Here is a 14,124-nt window from a genome sequence, read left to right as displayed (position 1 = left end):
TTTTAGAAAAGGCAGAGGAATCAGAGATCAAATTGCCAATATCTGCTGGATCATGGAAAAAGCAAGAGAATTCCAGAAAAACATCTATTTGTGCTTTATTGACTATGCCAAAGCCTTTGACTGTGTGGATCACAATAAACTGTGGAAAATTCTGAAAGAGATGGGAATACCAGACCACCTGATCTGCCTCTTGAGAAATTTGTATGCAGGTCAGGAAGCAACAGTCAGAACTGGACATGGAACAACAGACTGGTTCCAAATAGGAAAAGGAGTACGTCAAGGCTATGTATTGTCACCCTGCTTATTTAACTTATACTCAGAGTACATCTGGAGAAGGCAATGGCACCCCACTCCAGCACTCTTGCCTGGAAAATCCCATGGACAGAGGAGCCTGGTGGGCCACAGTCCATGGGGTTGCTAAGAGTCGGACAAGACTCAGCGACTTCACTTTCACTTTTCACTTTTCTGCATTGGAGAAGGAAATGGCAACCCACTCCAGTGTTCTTGCCTGGAGAATCCCAGGGACGGGGGAGACTCGTGGGCTGCCATCTATGGGGTCCTACAGAGTCAGACATGACTGAAGTGACTTAGCAGCAGCAGCAACAGCAGAGTACATCATGAGAATCATACTGCTACTGAACACAAATTCATGTGCCTGATGCACAGAGACCAAACCAAGGTGACGGAGTTTGGAGCAGAGAAAGGTTTATTGCAGGGCTTAGCAAGAAGAATGGGAGACTTGTGGCCAAAGAGCCCTGAACTCCCCAAAGTTTTTGGCAAAGTGTTTTAAAAGGTGGGCATTTCAGCGAGGTGAGGGAGGAGCTTCCTAGGATCTGTGACCAGCTTGTGCACAATTCTCCGACTAGGGTAAGGTAACAAGGGGGTTAATATCATCAGTCCTTAGGTACCAGTAGGCCCGGGGTCTACACGCTCAAGATGATCAAGGAGTTATTTTCCATTTGGTGATAGCTTTTAGCATCTAAAAAACTCAGGAAATATGCATGGGATACTATCATCTGGGTACTTCAGGGAGGAGCTACAGCAGAAGATATGGGGGAGGGGTCTGTCCTGGGAAGACCCCAAAGAGTCCTGATCAATGACAATACAGCTCCTGGGAGGCAGAGTCAGGAATTGCATCCCAGCAAATCGATCCCAGCACGACTACACGTACCGTGCTACACTACCACTAGAATCAGCTGAAAACCCCAGGTCTGATTGAGGCTGTCTCCTGTTCACCAAATGCAGTGTGGGATCCAGTAAAGGCAGCATAGGGAAAGAACCCCAAGGTTTGCAGCCAGAAGATTTTGGTTTTAATGTTAGCTCCACCATCTGCTAGCTCTGTCTATTAATCAAGAAACTTTGCCTTTCCATAAAATTAAGAGAGTAATAATATGTTCCCCATTGGGGATTAAATGAGTAGTGAATATGAAAAGCTTTAAAGCTCTGTTATTATTAAGCCTGCTATTATTAAGATGATATTCTAGTTACTATGGATACATAATAAATTACCCTAAAACTTAGTAGTATAAAAGAACCATTTGTTATGCTCCTGGATTCTATGGGTCAGGGATTTCAATGGGGTATTTTCTATGCTCTGCAATGTCTGGGGTCTCAGCTGGAAGACGTTAGTCTGGGAGCTGGAATCACTGCAGCCTTGTCCCTCTTACAAACGTACTGGTTGACGCTGGCTGTTTGCTGAGATCTGCACCAGGGCTGCAGGCTGAAACCCACATGTGAGGCCTCTGAATGTACCTGGCTCCCCTCAGGCTGTGTGGCTAGATTCCATGGGTGAGGAAATAGAGAGATAGAAAGATGATGATAGAGACAGAGATAGATACAGAGAGAGAAAGAGAGACAGAGAAAAGGGCAAACAATGATGAGCAAATCTCTGCCCCTTCAGGTTTATATCTTTCTGAAGTGACATTATCTCTCTACACTTTTCATATTAGCTGGGGAACCAATTGCAAGGTCTCCTTGCTATGCCATTAAGCATCACAAATCAGGATGGATCCTTGTCTGCTTGCCTGAAACATCCCTCATCTTTCTGGCACATGCTGGATGAAAATTTTGTTAAAGAGCAGGTAATTGGCTGTGCAGCTTTTCTTTTGAATGGAGGAATTTATGGTGTATCGAGTAGCAACATGCCCTCCAACATCATATTATGCTAATTCTTCTCCATCATACGAAGGTGATTTGACACAGCTTAATATGATATGACTATGAAATATCAAAGAAAAAGATGGGATTGGATTTAACTGCCCAGCCTCCTGTTCCTGGAAGGGAAGACGTTCCCAAATGGATTGTCCTAAAAGCCCTGAGAGCCCAGGGCATCACTACTGCTGACTAAGAGCTTTTTATGCACAGCATCTCATTTACTCCTCACACCACAATCTTGAGGGATAAGCTTGAGTAGCACTCACATTTTACTAATGAGCCAGTGAGGGCTCAGAGAGTCCAAGTTGCTTTCCTAAAATCACTTGGCTGTTAAGATGGGGAGCTGGGAGTCTGGAGAAACAAGAGGGATGTCCAGTGCATGAGCTCGGAAGCCTGGATTGCCTGATACTGAGCTAGCTGGGATCAAGGGCTTCCCCCTCTGCAGAGGGAGGGGCAGTGCCAAAACTTAGCTTCCTGGTGGTCCTGAGCACCACAAGCATCTAAGACAGCAGCAGCTGGCTGTGTTTCTCAGCATCCCCCAAGAGCCAGCACCTAAGCTTAGACGCTACATGTTTGAGCTCCAAATGTGCGTCTCCCCTTACAAAGCTGGTCCCACCCTCATCCCACAAAACAGTGAGCAGACGGAGGCTTCTTCTGGGGGCCAGCTGTACTCTGGCAACTTCTTGGGCCTCAATATGTAGAGATAAGGCCCCCCATGAGCATCTATCAAGGTCCCACCCAAGAGGGCCTTCACCCTGATGGGGCTTGCTGGTGTTGCTGGAGCCCTCGTCTTACACAGACAATTCCAGACGGTCTATTTGTCATCCTCCGCTTCCTGTGTTGTTCAAGGCCATTGCATTTCATGTGGACCTGTTCACATTTATTCAACTTTATATTAGTTCATTACCCACATCATCTCATAGAATCCAGATGGGTCTGGGAACGTGGCATGAGATACAAGGAAATTTATTCTTTTAGATCTGCATTCTAAGGAAATGCTTGGAGTTAAATAGAAATAAAATTAGCTTCTTTTTTTGACATGAAGCAGTTCCCTATTGACAATTGTTTTTCTAAATTTGGGTACAATTATTTTCATGAGATCAGGGTAGATATTGCTTTGGATTTGAAGAATCTAGAACAGTATTTGAATAATTATCCCCAAAGTGAGCCTCTGTAGACAACCCCCAGTTGAACGTTCTCCTAAGATCAAGTCCTAATGGGGAAAAAATAGTTCACTTAGCTACTTGGAAATGATGCCAAATGATTCGGTTCGGGCAAAAGGAATCATTTTGAAATGACACAGTCTGACATGATGTAGATCCAGAAGTAGAAATCAGGATCTATGAGACTGCTTGAAAAGTGAATGGACTGACTCAGAACAAAGTAAATCCTCTTTTTCAGAGGTGTTCAGATGGGTGGCGATTTGGTGAAGCTACTTTAGAATGGCCAAAAGAATTAGACAGGGGTCATAATAATAATTATAGTGATAATAATGGCAAATTTTATTTTTTGAAACTTATCTAGGCCTAGTGAAGTGAAAGTCGTTCAGTTGTGTCTGACTCCTTGCAATCCCATGAACTATACTTTTCATGGAATTCTTTAGGCCAGAATACTGGAGTGGGTAGCCTTTCCCTTCTCCAGGCCTAGGAAGGAGCTAAATACTTTACACACACTCTATTACTTGATCCTCATAACAACTTCATGAAGCAGGTGTTATTACTCACATTTTGAGGATGAGAACACTGAAATACAGAGGTTAAATAATATATTCAAGCTTAGACATCACAGAAACAGGTTTAAATCCAAGTCTTTTTGATTCTAAAGGCACTCATTCTTAACAATTAGTCCTGGAAGTCAGAGACATTCCTTGCAAGAATTCTCTGACCTCTGCTAAACTCTTGACTTCCTGACTTAATAGGCAGGGAAGAAGTCCCCCTTCCAGGGAAGTTCAGAGCCCTTGCACTGCGTGTGGTTACATTGGAGGTTATTTTCCTACAGCGTTTTCCTCTGACTGGTCCCCACCTCTCTACCGGCAGATATAGGTGAGCAAAGGCAATGCCTCCTCACAGACAGTTGTCAGGGAACATTTAATAGGAGGATTCCTGCATGCTGTTTTTTATTTCTCAAAGATTCTATGTTCCTTATCAGTTCCTATTCCGAGAACGAGTAGAGCTGCATGCAGTTCTCAGGACTGAGGTCATAGGATGAGACATGCAGTGACTCTTTTCAGCGTCAGTGACCTTGTATTTATTAGACTATCCATATTGTGGCTATTGATAAAATATCATCCTGTGTAATAGCTGAGTAATCATCTTACTAAAGATACATAAGCCTGCATTTCTGCTAATAAAGCACCCTTGCTCCATCAGAGCTTGGGTCCCTGTGTCTTTCTTTCTCTCTCTCTCTCTTTCACTTTCTTATCTTTGACTCTGAACCGCCAGGTTCCAATCCCTTAAAGGACCACAACAGACAGTGAGCAGGGGGTACCTGCGGAGAGTAGTGGCCTATTATGAAGCCGAGGGATGCAGGACAGGGCTACTCCAGGCCCTGAGTGCAAGGCTCTTTTGAAGTAGGGAGTGAAGCTTCTTTGGGGAAGAGTTTCCCAGTGGGTGTCCATGGCACCAGCGGATCATAGGAGTTCCAAGACCCCGATTCCCTCAGTACTAGGAAGGTAGGTTTGAGGATGGCCAGAGCCTGGAGCCAGAGCCCCAGATGACTTTGGGCCACAAACAACCTCTCTGAGGTCCCTTGTGTTGTATAGACACCATTTTGTACCTGTACCTTGATATGAAAAAGTGAGAAAACTGTATTTAGAGCATATCACAGGTGGCAGGTTAGTTAGGAGAAAATCACTGGGTTTTTAATGGATGGGGAGACTGAGGCACAAAAGTTTTATTCTGGAGGCTGTTCATGAATTCCTAGATTCAGTGTGAATGACAGTAGGAAGAAGGGGAAAAAATAAAACAAAAAGAAGAAAAAAAAAAAAGAGAGAAATAGAGTATCTCTACTGTTAAAGGGGAGGGAGTGGTGTAAATATTGTGGGGCCTTTAGAACCTTGCTGGTCAAACAGGACCTTAACCTGTGACTCCTTAGCAAGGGGAGATGAATTATTGAAACTCTGAAATTTAACATGCTATTCTTACAAATAAGCACTGTTAGCTACAACCCCCCAAATGCCACTGGATGTCAGGAGAAGATTCATCATGACACTTAAGTTTGCAGAGAATCCCATTTTGAAACTGCAGCCATAACCCATTATCCATGTTGTGCTGAACTCATATTTAATTCTGACAAAGGACAAATATGAGGTGGTGAGAACTTGATGTTTTTTTCCGCTGCCGCTAGAAAAGAGAAGTGTTGGGCCATATTGTTTTTGACATGGAGCCTCAATTAGGCCTTAAAGAATAGGTAGTACATGCTTGATGAAATTGGAGACGCGACGGTGATCCGAGGAGAATTCAGCTGCTTGGTTTGAGGTTTGAGTTTGATGTTCCCCCACCAGGGACCCACCAGTCACAATAATTACAGTGCTGTCTTCTCATAATATGATTTATTTAGATGTTGCTTTATGAATTAATTCCCTCTAATTGCTGCTCCTCTCACTGTAAATCAAGGTTTCTTGCTTTCTGTAGTACGACGAACATTATCCTACAGCGCGGTAATTAGTCCAATTAGGAAGCAAGGCAGATGTGGAAAACCAATTAGTTTCAGGAATACCTCCGCGCCTATGTATCCCAAGCACTGTCCAATTGAAATTTAATAGCAACTTAATAAAACATTGTTTTATTCATAAACCATCTCCTCCTTCCAAGCTCCCATTTGTTTGTTTATCTGTTCATTTCTAATGGAGCCAGTGCCAACTTGCTTTATGCTTGGCGAGTCTCTTTCCATGCAGACGAGATTATTATTTTCTTCCTGAGGTTGGAGTTTGAAAGGATCCTTGTTTGGAAAGGGAGGCAGAGCCTGGTGGCTTGGGGAGGGGTGAGATTATGGCAAAGTCATCCTCTTTATCATAAATGTAACCATCATTTGATCCAAGGGCTTAAACCAGGAGACATCAATACCCCATTCTACATACACACATGTACACACACACTTACGCACACATACACACAGATACACACATATATAGATACACACAGACAGAGAAGCACACACATGTATACACGTGCACACACACATATGCAGGCGTGATACACGTGTACCCAGACATATGAGCACACATACACACAAACATATACATACATCACATATAGAAGATACACATGCGTGTACACATTTATATGCACACATATACACACAGAGAAACATGCATGTGTATACGCACAGGTACACACACCCAAACATACATGTGTAGACATGCACGGGTATACAGTCATGCATGCACATACATGTGCTCCTGGCCACCACCCCTCAAAAGGAACCTTGTTCTTAGACCCCTTTCTGAATCTAGCAATCTTGCTGGGGCTTTTGTTGCCTTAGTCTGGGTGTGACTCAGGAGATGTCCTATCCCCTGAAGTTTATTCCATTGGGAAATTGGAATAAAATGAGTTATTAATCCCCTGGGTCCAAAAGTTCCTCAGTTCCTCAAAGTTTCTAAGTACTAACCCTCAAATAACAACAAAACAAAATAGTTTATCATGCAAACAATTTGTGCTCTAAACCAGGACAAATTATCGTGGATGACATCACCTAGTTACACGTGTAGACAAACCATTTCACCAAGTGAAAAGAGGAGGAGGCTTATACCACCCCTTGGTTTGGCGTAGGGTCTACAGAGTAAAGAATGCGCACACAGTAAGGGAAAACTCATGTTTCTTTAGTTAGTGAAGGACTGGTCAGCTTTCCCTAAATCTGCAGCTCTCTGGAAAGTGGAAGGCAGGAGATGCCACATTGCATTTTGTCTGGGGAGTGTGGTACCTAGAATCTCAGTGAGAAAGGGACCCTCAGGAGATCAAAGACCCTTCTACAGTATTTGATGGAAGAATCTGAAAGCCGGAGAAAAGATCTGGCTTCTCTCTCCAAAGTGGCAGACCTAAAATTAGCTCGAGTCTCTGGACTCATCAAGCCACCATGTTCTTTGCACAGCACTCTCCTTGCCTCCCTCAGGGAAACACATTTCCAGTTTCCAGAACATCTATGTACAAGAGTTATTAAAAAAATCTATCACAAAACAATCACAATAACTGAAAAATCCCTATTCACTGTTCCATCTGATAGGTAAATTACCGAACTTTTGATTTATGTAACTCATTATCGCTGCATGGTGGCTGCAGTGATACGCTCCATTTGTCTCCTTGATCATTACGTGGTTGCTTCTCTCTACGTCCTGAAAGCAAGACCTTAATCATAACCAGCAAGGGTAATACAATTAGCAAGATGTGGCATTAACGTGTGCAGTTAGCTGTGTGTGGGTGTGTGTTTTGGGAAGACACGAGTGGTGAGGATTTCAGGGCGAGCGGAAACTAAGCCCATCTTTTGAACCAGTGACCCCCTTCTTTCCTGATCCAGGAGAGGGATGGGGCCTGTGAAAGTTCTATATAGATGCTTAGACAGTCCAGCCCGGGGCCCTTGGCTACAAGCTGTAGTGTGAGGGGCAAGGGAAAAGGAAATGTCAGGGTGCAAAGGAACAGAAAGAATGGTGATAAACCTGTGCTGGATCTCAGAAGACGGTTGCCCTTGTGACCTGAGAGATGAAGTTGTTCATTCCCGCTCAGGGACAGTCATTATTGCTCTTCTGATTGCATCTCTGCCTCGGGGAACATTGTGGCTGCGCTCGGGTTACAAACACCCAGCCACTTCAGTCCGGGCGATGCACCAACCTAAGCTGATGGAGGGGTGTTAAAATCGAACCCAGAGGAGAAGAAATGGCCTTCTTTGTTTTCCCAGCCTTTCACCTGTACAGGCGCTTTGGGGGATGGGTAGGGTAAAAAAGGCAACTGCAATCAAACCAGTGTTTTGTAAAAACGAGACTCCATTTCTGACAATTCGATACAATTTAATTCAACAAATGCTTGTTGAAGAATACCTGATTATCATAACTATCATTAATAATGTATCATAATTATCATTAATAATGTATATAATCACATTATTATTTACATAATGCAAATAATTAAATTATTATAATATAATAATTACATTATTATAACAGTCCTGAATATTCATTGGAAGGACTGATGCTGAAGCTGAAACTCCAATTCTTTGGCCACCTGATTCGAAGAACTGACTCATTGGAAAAGACCCTGATACTGGGAAAGATTGAAGGCAGGAGAAGGGGATGACAGAGGATGAGATGGTTGGATGACATCACCGATGTGATGGACATGAGTTTGAGCAAGCTCTAGGAGTTGGTGTCCTGACAGTTTCCCTTTCAGGACAAGGAAAACCTGACATGCTGCAGTCCATGGGGTCACAAAGAGTTGGACACAACTGAGCGACTGAACTGAACTGAATATAAATAAGCATCTACTATACTGGAGTGTATAGATTATTTAAAAAAGAATCATATAGGATTTCTGGCCTCAGAGTTTGCAGTCTATTCAGTCATGAGCAGATGGTCCAGATGCTGCTAAGACAAAGCAAGAATGAGTGATGCCGGAGGCAGCCAGGTGGTGAGGGGTCTGAGAGAAAGGGGGTGAGGACCAGGGAAAGCTTTGTGAGGAGCGTGATATGTGCGCTCTGTCTTGAGGAATGGTGGGTTTGGGGCAAGCAGAGGAGGGCGTTGCAGGCAGGAGGGAACAGAAGGCGGCCACATGGTTGCAGGAGAGTTGCGGTCACTGTCATGGGTAGTGTGCATCTGATTCGTCTAGAACCAGGATGGTGGTGGACTTTAAAGGCAGGATCTGCTCTTGAGTTTGGTTAGCACGGGGCAACAACGGAAGCCTCAGCCAGCGTGTCTATCATATTCTTGGGACTTTTTCTAACAGAAACCACCTCAGTGATCCATTCTATCTGCTCGGCTAAAGGGTTGTGTCGGAAAATGAAACGCGTGAACCCTTGCAAGCGACATTTAATACTGTGCCCTTCTCAGCTCTTATTAGATGAGGTTTCGAGCATACACTCCTTGTGGGCTTGTTTACAGTGACAATGTTGCATTATTGGTGAGTCCAAAGATTTGTAAACTACTGCTGTAAGGTAAGTTTTGTAATCACAGAGCAGCATAATTTTTCTGTGTTAATAATGCAAGTGTGTGTGTGTGGTGGGGGGAAGGTGCTGGATAATAAAAAATAGCAATTTTTAGGTTTTTCCAGGGACTTCTCGGGGCCACACTTCCCCAGGACTTTTTATTTGGAGAGACCTGGAAACCAAGACAAAGGCTCAGAGATCTTCTCAGCCCTCCCTGGGGCCCACACCCACACTGACGGTGAGAGGTTCTGCCTTCAGGGTATCTGCTTCCCCAAGCAATCCATGCAACAACAGAGAAATGAGGAACAGCAACCGCTTAGCATCCATTCTTCCTTGTAATTAACATCAGTGGCTGCGTGAACAGCCCGGAGCTGTCTGGTGGAGAAATGCTCATTCAGGGAAACCAAGCAACACACAAACAAACACGAAAAGGCGTGCTGGCCCATAATTCTTGCAAAATGCAAAAAAAGGAAAGGGCCTACTTCAAAGCTGTCTATAACTGAATTACCAGTTTATGTTTATGTTTAGTATTTTCTTTCCTTTTCCTCTGAAAAATCAGCTCATATATTTTCTTGCAACCACGACAAGCACACTCTTAATTGTTCCATTAAAAGAGGTGTTGAAATGTTGCTAATTGTCAAATGCAATTAAGCGTAGCAACATGTCACAGGTAAATTAACAGGAAGCCAGGTGCTGTGTGGGGAGTGCGGGTGGGTGGGGGGAGTGAAAGGACATTCCTGCTGATGGGAATAATGGTTATCCTTTCCTGTAGGTGACTCCTGCTTGCCCAACCACGAAACTCGATGCATCACACTGGCCTCTGATTACAGCTTTTAAGGGTTTCTGACTCATCGGTGTCCATTTACTGGGAGTAGTTTTTAGCTGTTCTGTCTCTAAAAGCTTGATCATGATGTTAGGAGCAGAGTGCTGTAACTGGAAAAGGAAAAGTCAGTTATTACCTTTGAGTCACCCAGAGAAAGGGAACAGTATTTGCAGGATATCCCCAAGCCCACACCTGAAATTGCAGAGAGGCATCCACAGAGAGAGAGGTGCTTTACACACGTGGTCCTGTTGCCCCTGGAGATCAAGGAGTGCAGGAGAGAAAGGGGTGGTGCAAGAGGATGGTCACACCCCAGGTCTCAGGCCAGTCCCTGGGACAGGGCACCCGTTCATGGCTTCTCACAAGGAAGAATTCAAGAACAAACCATGGCAAAGTGAAAGGTTTGTTCAGGGAGATCCACACTCCAGTGAGGGCCATCTCAGAAAGTGAGAGGCTCCAGGGTACTGAGTCACCAATTTTCATTGTTGTCATCATTCATTCGCTAAATTGTGGCTGCCTCTTTGCGACCCCATGGACTGTAGCATGCGAGGCTTCCCTGTCCTTCACTGTCTCACAGAGTTTGCCCAGATTCATGTCCATTGAGTTGGTGATGCCATCTAACCATCTCATCCTCTGTCGTCCCCTTCTCCTCCTCCCCTGAATCTTTTCTAGCACCAGGGTCTTTTTCAATGAGTTGGCTGTTTGCATCAGGTGGCCACAGGACTTCAGCTTCAGCATCAGTTCTTCCAATGAATATTCAGGACTGATTTCGTTTAGGATGGACTGGTTGGATCTCCTTGCAGTCCAAGAGGCTCTCGAGTCTTCTCCAACACCACAGTTCAAAAGCATCAATTCTTAGGTGCTCAGTCTTCTTTATGGTCCAACTCACATCCATACATGACTACTGGAAAAACCATATCTTCAGCTATGCAGATCTTTGTTGGCAAAGTAATGTCTCTGTTTTTTATTATTCTATCTAGGTTTGTCATAGCTTTCCTTGCAAGGAGTAAATGTCTTTTAATTTCATGGCTCCAGTCACCATCCGTAGTAATTTTGGAGCCCCAGAAAATAAAATCTGTCACTATTTCCTCTTCTATTTGCCATGAAGTGATGGAACTGGATACCATGATCTTAGTTTTTTAAATGTTCAGTTTCAAGCCAGCTTTTTCACTCTCCTCTTTCACCCTCATCAAGAGGCTCTTTAGTTACTCTTCACTTTCTGTCATTAGAGTGGTATCATATGTATATCTAAGGTTATTGATATTTCTCCCAGAAATCTTGATTCCAGCTTGTGATTCATCCAGCCTGGCATTTCTCATGATATACTTTGCCTTGAAGTTCGATTAGCAGGATGACAATATACAGCCTTGTCATACTCCTTTCCCAATTTAGAACCAGTCAGTTGTCCCATGTCCGATTTTAACTATTGATTCTTGAGCTGCATATAGGTTGCTCATGAGACAGGTAAGGTAGTCTGGTATTCCCATCTCTTTAAGAATTTTCAAGTTTTTTGAGATCCACATAGTCAAAGGCTTTAGTGTAATCAATGAAGCAGAGGTGGCTATTTTTCTTACATTCTCTTGCTTCTTGTATGAGCCAACAAATGTTGACAATTTGGTCTCTTGTTCCTCTGCCTTTCTTAAAGCCAGCTGGTACATATTGAAGTTCTTAGTTCATGTACTGCTAAAGCCTAGCTTGAAAGACTGAACATAACTTTGTGAAATGAGCTCAATTATACAGCAGTATGAACATCCTTGGGCACTGCCCTTCTTTAGGATTGGAATGAAAACTGTCCTTTTCCAGTCCCATAGCCACTGCTGAGTTTTCCAAATTTGCTGGCATATTGAGTTCAGTGCTTTCACAGCATCATCTTTTAGGATTTGAAATAGCTCAGCTGGAATTCTACCACCTCCACTAGCTTTGTTCATAGTGATGCTTCCTGAGGCCTGCTTGACTTCACACTCCAGGATGTCTGGCTCTAGGTGAGTGACCACACAGTCTTGATTATTCGGGTCATTAAGACTTTTTTTGTACAGTTCTGTGTACTCTTGCCATCTCTTCTTCATCTCTTCTGCTTCTGTTAGGTCCTTACTGCTTCTGTCCTTTATTGTGCCCTCCCCCCATGACGAAAAGGGCATTTTGTGTGTGTGTTTGTTTTAGTATGTGTTGCAGGTCTTCATAGAACCAGTCAGCTGCAGCTTCTTCTGTCATTTTTGAGATTGCTTCTAAGTACTGCCTTTCAGACTCTTTTATTGGCTATGAGGGCTCTTGCAATTCTTCTAAGGGATTCTTGCCCACAGTAGTAGGTATAATGGTCATCTGAATCAAAATTGCCCATTCCCATCCATTTCAGCTCACTGATTCCTAAGACATAGATGCTCACTCTGGCCATCTCCTGCTTGTGCTAAGTTGCTTCAGTCATGTCCAGCTCTTTGTGACCACCTGGACTGTAGCCCACCAAGCTCCTCTGTCTGTGGGATTCTCCAGGCAAGAATACTAGAGTGGGTTGCCATGTCCTTCCTCAGGGGATCTTCCTGACCCAGGGATTGAGCCCTGGTCTCTTACGTCTCCTGCAATGGCAGGTGGGTTCTTTACTGCTCGCACCACCTGGGAAGCCTCCTGCTCGACAACTTCCAGTTTACCTTGACTCGTGAGTCTAACTCGGAGAAGGCGATGGCACCCACTCCAGTGCTCGTGCCTGGAGAGTCCCATGGACGGAGGAGCCTGGTGGGCTGTAGTCCATGGGGTCGCCAAGAGTCGGGCATGGCTGAGCGACTTCACTTTCACTCTTCACTTTCATGCATTGGAGAAGGAAATGGCAACCCACTCCAGTGTTCTTGCCTGGAGAATCCCAGGGACCGGGGAGCCTGGTGGGCTGCCGTCTATGGGGTCACACAGAGTTGGACACGACTGATGCGAGTTAGCAGCAGCAGCAGCAGCATGAATCTGACATTCCAGATTCCTATGTAATATTGCTTTTTTTTTTTTACCACATTGGACTTTACTTTCACTACTAGATTTTATAGAGTGGGTAATAATTTCATAGACTAATGAGTGGGAGGATTATTCCAGCTATTTTGGGGAAGGGCGGGGGATTTCCAGGAATCAGGCCGCCACCCACTTTTTGACCTTTTACGGTTGGCCTCAGGACTGTCTCGGTACCTGCGGGCGTGTCACTTCGCATGCTAATGTAGTGCAAGCAGCATATACGAGAGGCAAGGTCTACTGGGAGTCAGCTGTCTGCCGTCTTGGACCTAGTTGGTTCTGACCAGTTTATGTCGTGTCTTCGGTGGCTGTCATTCTTTTAAACGTTGTGCCCTGCCCCCTTCGCCTCAGTACGTTTTGCAGTCCTTCATTTGATTTTTCATTTTGCTCCCTTCCTGGAGCGTTTCCCTTGTTCTATGTGTGGTGGAGCTTATAGATGGATAGCTCAGGACACCAAGACCACTGCTTTCGTTGTCAGCTCCTTTATCGAGCCCAGCCACACACATTTTCAACTAGATTATAAGCTCTCTGATGACAGGGACTGGGTCCTATTCTTTTACTGTACCTCCAACATCTAGGGCTATGCTTCGCATATATTGAGAACTCAATATGCATTTAATGAACACACGTAAAGAATTCAGCAAGTTGGGAGAGGGAATTTCTCTGGAGGAAGAGGGTGTATCTGGTTGGGAATTTGTGCTCAGGGAGGATTTTGAAGGCTAGTCAGACACTTAAGAGATCCAGTTCCAAGATGAGGTCAGAGCTGGAGGCAGAAAATCGATATCACTTGTAAAGAAGGGAGAGCTGACCTGTGGGCTGAGATCTGCTCCTGACAGAGGAGTGAGAGGCCCAAGACTCGGCCTGGGCGGGTGCTCCTGGTGACAGTGGGAGGGACTCTGGGGAGACAGAGGGCTCAGGCCCCTCTGTTACCCTCCGTCCTGGTGCCAAGCCCTGAGGGGGCTGGGAGGCAGCAGGAGACATTGTCTTCCCAGCGGGTAGGCCCTTTCTGGGCAGGGATACGGCCATGGGAAGACAGT

Source organism: Bison bison, unplaced genomic scaffold, assembly GCF_000754665.1.
Source record: "Bison bison bison isolate TAMUID 2011002044 unplaced genomic scaffold, Bison_UMD1.0 scf7180017864067, whole genome shotgun sequence".
NCBI lineage: Eukaryota > Metazoa > Chordata > Mammalia > Artiodactyla > Bovidae > Bison > Bison bison.
This window is presented reverse-complemented; position numbering follows the sequence as displayed.